Below are 6,630 nucleotides of genomic sequence, written 5' to 3'. Positions count from 1 at the left end.
GCTATCCAGGTATCTTTATATTTCTATCTATCTATCTATCTATCTATCTATCTATCTATCTATGTATCTACCTATCTATCTATCTCTTCATTCATACATACACTCATACATCCATCAACCCTGAAAGCTAAATAGGAGATTCACTTAAACCTGGAGCAAAAGGAAGGAATTTAGGTTTTTCCAAGAACAAATGCAGACACTACTTGGAGAAGCAGTGCTCCAAATTATAAAACATTTATTCCATAGAGGCCCTCATTCAAATGAAACAGTTAAACTTAGAAAATACAATTTTATTTAAAATTAGTAAGAAAGTCTCATAGAGATGTCAGAGTTAAATATACATGTATAAATATTGCCTGCTACATGATGCTGCCCACTCTCACATAAAGAATGGCAACTCCTTTCTCACACCAGATATAATATAAGAGTCCAGAGGTAGAGTTCTTACAGAGAATATAGGAATCACAGGCTCATGGTGGCCCCCGACCACCTCTGGCAGACAGAAAACAAAGAAAGCAAAACTTATTTCTTCACAAATACGCAGTCCAGTGCAGTGTGCTCCACACAGCTGCCCAATCATCTGCTTGTTTCAAGATCCTTCATTGCTTGGGGCTCCTAGAGGGAGTGGTACTGATGGTGTAGGGCAGTGATGGCGAACCTATGACGTGTGTCAGAGGTGACACGCGAACCCATTTTTTTGGTTGATTTTTCTTTGTTAAATGGCATTTAAATATATAAAATAAATATCAAAACTATAAGTCTTTGTTTTACTATGGTTGCAAATATCAAAAATTTTCTACATGTGATATGGCACTAGAGTTAAGTTAGGGTTTTTCAAAATGCTGACACGCCGAGCTCAAAAGGTTCGCCATCACTGGTGTAGGGGGACCCAATAAAGGCTCAGATATATTTCTTCTCCCAGCAGGAACCTCTCTTCCCGGGTGTGTGGACCTGATATTAAGAGTTCTGTCCCAATTCCCTGCTTGCCAACCCGTCCTACTCTGTATCGAGGAGGAGGAGGGGAAAGGAAGGAAGAAGTAAAGCAATAAACAGGGACAGGGAGAAGAGCCCTGCAGTGTACATAGATGCCAAAGACTTCTGTTGGGAAATTCTCTGTCCCGCCACCTAGGAATGAACAAAGCTCACTTGGAGTCTGAGTCAGAGGTGCCACCACCTTTGCCACCACCCCCCCCCCCTCCCCCCGCAGGAAGATGAGCTGGAGCTGCTGGCCTCTTCACCGCTACTGCTGGAGTCTGAGGAGCTGCTTTCTGCCTTTCCCCCATGTTCCTTCTTTTCTTCAGAGCCCCGTGAGGAATGGGAACAGTCCCCATTTGTCTCTGAAGACGCCATCCCAGGAGCCTGTGGCCCTGCTGTTTAAAATAGCCCGAAGCCTTAATGCCAAAGCACTAGCTATGCATTATGGAGATAATGTATCAGATAAGCTTCCTTAAGGAATGAGCTCTATTGCTATTGGCCATGAGTGTAATGTTAATAAATAAACAATATATATTAACTAAGATGTCTTTATTTCTTTTGTGATTTATCACTATGCTTTAATTATGCTCAATTTGTAACAATGAAATTGGGGGTCACCACAACATGAGGAACTCTATTAAAGGGACGCAGCATTAGAAAGGTTGAGACCACTGGTCTAAGGTTTATTTCTACCTCAATTGCTGGCCCCTACCCAGCCTGGCCCTGGTCCGGGCTTGGGCAGGAGGCAACCAACTGATGTGTTTCTCTCACATCGATTATTTCTGTCTTTCCCTCTCTCCCCCACTCTCTCTAAACATCCATGGGAAAATATCCTCGGGTGAGGATTAAAACAACAAACAAAGATGGGTAACCTGTTCAGAAGGTCAAATCTTCAAAGTGCATGCAAGCAGCTCCTCCTACCGGGTCGGGACTGAATGTTCTTGAGCATCTTCAGGAAGGCCCGCGGGGATGGTGCCTCCACATTCTGGAAGGTGTTCTGGACTCTGCCGAACAGGATGAAGTATTTCGTCTCCAGAGAGATGAACCCGAAGTGGTTCTCATCGAACAGGATGAAGACTCCAGGGAAGCGCCAGGGGTAGCCTGAGCCACATGTGGTAACAGTGTCCACGCCATAGCAACACATCCTGCAGGTTCGGGGGTAGTTCTGGAGTCTAGAGCTCACGCCCACAGGCAGAACAAACGGGACAGGCTGCTCCTCCGAAGCTGCAGCCCCGGACTCCCCGACGCTGGGCTGGGCAGGGCTCTGCCAGCCATGGCCCCCGCTTTCCTCAGTCCCATCTTCTTGCTCCAGGATCACCTGCTCGTCAATCTCCAGGACCACGCGGTAGAGCGTGTTGAAATTGCGGAAGATCTTGCCATCTCCCAGCTGGATGCGGCGCCTGAGGTGGATCTCTAACGTCTGGGTGAAGTCTCCCGTGATCTTCGTGACCCTGGCATACTTCCCATGGAAGCTGAGCATGGCAATCATTAGGCCGAAGCGATGGTATTTGCCTTGGAAGAGGCCTGGCCTGATGAGGTCGTCCGGGTGGCTGGGCGGGAGGTAGAGGCGGCGGTAGGTCAAGCAGTCATACCTCAGTCTGTCCTTCTGCACCAGCACCCGCCCCCAGTCCTCCCTAAGAGGCGCTGGTAAATCCTTAAGGTGGTCTGTCTTGTTGCACTGGGTGCTGAACCTGTTCTTCCCAATCTGAATGTGGCGGCTGTGGGGCCTGCTGTGGCGGCCTTCCATGCACTCCACCGTGGCTGATTTCCTCTCCGTCAGGCGAACTCTGAACGAGGGCTTGAATTGCATTGGGCCATCCACATGGAGGTTAAGGCAAGGCCCATACGTCCAACCAGTAATGAGTAAGCCATCCACCACGACATTCAGCAGTGTTTTATAGCCCTCAGTATCTAGCTGCCACAATCCCAAAATGCCTCTGTATGGGTGGAAGAGCTTCGCATAGACTTCTCGATAAGACATACCCATCATCTCCAGGTTCTGCAAGTTTTCACGAAGGCCAAACTCCTCCCGGCAGCGCCGTCTCCAGATGCTGTCGGTGTGCAGGATGTGGTGAAATTTGGTGCAGGCCAGGGCCAGGCTGGGCAGATCGGTGCCGGGGAGCGAGCCGAAGATCTCCACCAGGACCTCCACCGGCAGGTCCTGCAGAGAGCAGTGCCGGGGCGGCGGGGGCGGCCTGGGGCTCGCGATTCCTCCACTCCCTGCACAGCAAGGCGCTGCCGCGTCCGCCTCCAGGTGCTTTTCTGCTGGGGCCGGCTTGCCCTGGGGCGCTGCCTTCTCAGCTGGGCGCTGGCGCTTCTGAGGACACCGCTTGCCCTCGGCCTTTGCCTTCTCAGCTGGGCCCTGGCACTCCTGACGACACCGCTTGCCTTCTGCTGTAGCCGTCTCAGCTGGGCGCTGGCGCTTCTGAGGACACCGCTTGCCTTCTGCTGTAGTCATCTCAGCTGGGCGCTGGCGCTTCTGAGGACACCGCTTGCCCTTGGCCTTTGCCTTCTCGGCTGGGCGCTGGCACTCCTGACGACACTGACATGCCCGCGAGGAGCCCAAGCCACAGAGGCAAGCGCACTCCTCCATGCCTCCAGGAGTAACAACCACCACAGCGTGGACCAGGGCGCCTCAGCGGGGTTTTAAGTTGGGTCAGTCAACCCTAGAGTCAAGCCAAGGCCCCCAGGGCCTAGCCACGCCCCCTCAGAGAGGAGCCAATTGTAGGACTTTAAACCAATACCATTAACAGTTGCCTCCCTTTCCCAGTGCCCCCTCCCTGTCCTCCCGCCCTAGCCCCAGGCAGTCACTAATCTGCTTTCTGTAGGGATAGGCCTCTAGGGATACTATGAAGGGGGGGGGGGGGGGGCAGGGACATTTCACAGAAATGCAGTAAAAAAAAAACACACACTTTGGTATATCTACACAATGGAATATTGTACTACACTGCGGTAAAAAAGAAGGAACTCTTGCCATTTGCAACAGCATGGATGGAACTGGAGAGCATTATGCTAAGTGAAATTAGCCAGTCAGAGAAAGATAAATACCACATGATCTCACTCATTTGTGGAATATAGAGAACAACATAGACTGATGAACAGGGACAGATCCAAAGACAGAGAAACAGCGATCAGACTATCAATCCCCAGAGGGAAAGTAGGGGAGCAAGGGGGTAAGGGGAAGAGATCAATCAAAGGACTTGTATGCATGCATATAAGCCAAACCAATGGACATGGACAACAGGGAGATGAGAACATGAGTGGGGGGGGGGGGGGCGGGGGGAGGTTGGGGATTAATGGGGGGATGAGGACACATTTGTAATGCCTTAAACAATAAAGAAATTAAAGATTAAAAAATAATAAAATAAAAAACATCCATGAGAATGTTTAAAAATCGGACCCCTCGTACATTGCTGGTGGAAATGTAAAATAGCAGGGCCACGTTGGAAAACGAGAGTCACCAGAAGGCCCAGAAGTTCCACTTGTAGGTACATATCCAAAAGAAATGGAAACATGTTCACACAAAATAAGTGTACACAATGTTCATAGCGGCGTTATTCATAAGAGCCTCAAACCGGAAACAACCGAAATACTCCTCAACTGGTGAATGGGTAAACAAAATGTGGTATACCCATACACTAGAATATAGCATACATAAAACTTTAAAATGTTATGCTAAGTGAAAGAAGTCAGTCAGAACTAAGATGTCTTTAAATAGAAACACACATAAAACAAGATGATGTACTAACTGATGGATGGGCAAGCTAGGACCAGAGGCTGGAAGGAGACTAGCTCTGCCTTTTGGCCAACAATAATGTTTTAGTACTTGCTAGAACGTAGAATGTTTCTGCTATATTATAGAACATGAAGGGAATTTACTATAAGCATGTAATATCTGTCATTTTGGTCAGAAAGTAATTTGTTTTTAGAATGCAATGAACAATCTATACTTGCAGATAATAAAATGAATGGATTATGCAATAGAAAAATGAACAATTTTGTGAAGAGCTTATTTATGGCAAAGAAAATTAAAGAGCAAAGAAACAGGAAAAGATGCTACTCTAATTACCGATGGGAAGAAAGCAATTGTGTTCACAAGAATCATTTTTTAAACATGAGATTGACGACATTTTTGTAATTTGATCAATGTACCCAAGTATCGGATAATTTGTGATTTCTTTTAAGTGGTGGAAAGGGGAAGTAATTGGATTTTTAGGGAGTGTTCCCTGTGGGTCTACTCTCGGGACTATATTGAAGTGTAAATACATTACATTACAGGGGTGAGGAACCTTTTTTCTGCCAAGGGCCATTTGGATATTTGTAACATCATTTGAGGGCCATACAAAATGAAATGAAATTATTGACAATTAGGCTGCTGCAATTTGGTCAAACCTTTAAATTACCCCTATGCCTTGGGAGGGCCAGACCAAATGATTTGGGGGGCCTTATGGACCTCAGGCAGGACGTTCCCCACCTGTGGATCAGAGGATCACTTTAAGAAATGGCTGGCACTCACCAAAAACTCAATAAATATTATTAAATGAATCTTAGATATTGTTGGGCTCGGGGTGGAGATGGAAGCCCAGATAAGAACAGCTGTCAGTCATACTGTCAGCCTCCTAACACCCTCAGCCTGGCAGGGAAATACAGCAGCCCTGAGAAATACACAACACATGATAAGTACTAAAATACTAGCTATTATTAGCTCTGTACACTTTTTATCTAATTGTACTAAGGCAACAAGACTCTTTCTACTGAAAATAAAGTGCAACAGAAGGCAAAACTCCCAACAGAGAGAGGGTGTTGATGAAATGCAAGGGGATGTGTGCAAACAATGAGAATCCGAAGGTCTTCCCTGAAGAGGGCTACACAGAGGCCACATGAACCATAGAGGGAGTAGGATTTGGAGCCCCAGGATGTGGATTTGAGTCACTTGAGCACTTGCTTGTATAGGTGTTAGTTCCCATTCAAAGAAGGGCTCCTGCCCTGGCCAGTGAGGCTCATTTGCAGCAAAAGCAGGTTCCATTCTGGTCAGGGCACACACTGGGGTGGAAGGTTCCATACCCCATCAGGGCGTGGCTGGGAGGCAACTGATCAGTGTTTCTCTCTCTCTCTCTCTCATATGCATGTTTCTCGCCACTCCTCTCTCTCCCTTCCTCTCTCTAGTAAAAAAAAATGAATAACTTTATTTTGAAAGCAAAGAGGGGCTCCTGCTGGTTGGAAGCCTGGATTGAATAACCGGTACCATCTTTCTGAAACTCGGTGGCATACATTTCAGCCATTTGCCTTTGACCCTATAGAAGCTGGAAAAGGACAGGAGACAGAGAAGCTTGGTGGGAATTGGTTTCTTTTTCTTTGCTAGGATCTAGAATCTCCAACAGCTAATGTTATTAAAGGCTAAGATCAGGTAGGTAGGATTAAGGCTGAGGAACTGCCCCAAGCCCCCCTGCCCCCATGCCAGAGACCTCTTCACCACTTTACCCCCAGCCCTACCCCACAAGGCAGTGAGTAAAGTCTTAAATAACTTGAGCTGGAATAGGCAGCACTACAGGTTTCCATACTTGGGAGGTGACCTTGAGTCTTTCTCAGGCTCAAAGGAGAAAATCAACCCCACTGGGTGCCCTGGAGGGCTGTGTGCAGTTTGGAGGGCTGGAG

General features: G+C 47.6%; 1 pseudogene; it reads right to left on the bottom strand.

Annotated features, from left to right (window-relative positions):
• Positions 1–1,867: 1,867 nt before the first annotated feature.
• LOC139018498 (F-box only protein 31 pseudogene) lies at positions 1,868–3,568 on the bottom strand (annotated as a pseudogene).
• Between the last annotated feature and the right edge of the window lie 3,062 nt (positions 3,569–6,630).

Source organism: Myotis yumanensis, unplaced genomic scaffold (assembly GCF_028538775.1).
Source record: "Myotis yumanensis isolate MYYU_CA2020_CCGP unplaced genomic scaffold, mMyoYum1.0.hap1 SCAF_10, whole genome shotgun sequence".
Taxonomy (NCBI): domain Eukaryota; kingdom Metazoa; phylum Chordata; class Mammalia; order Chiroptera; family Vespertilionidae; genus Myotis; species Myotis yumanensis.
Note: the sequence above shows the minus strand (reverse complement) of the source record. Positions and strands in the feature narration are given on the sequence as shown.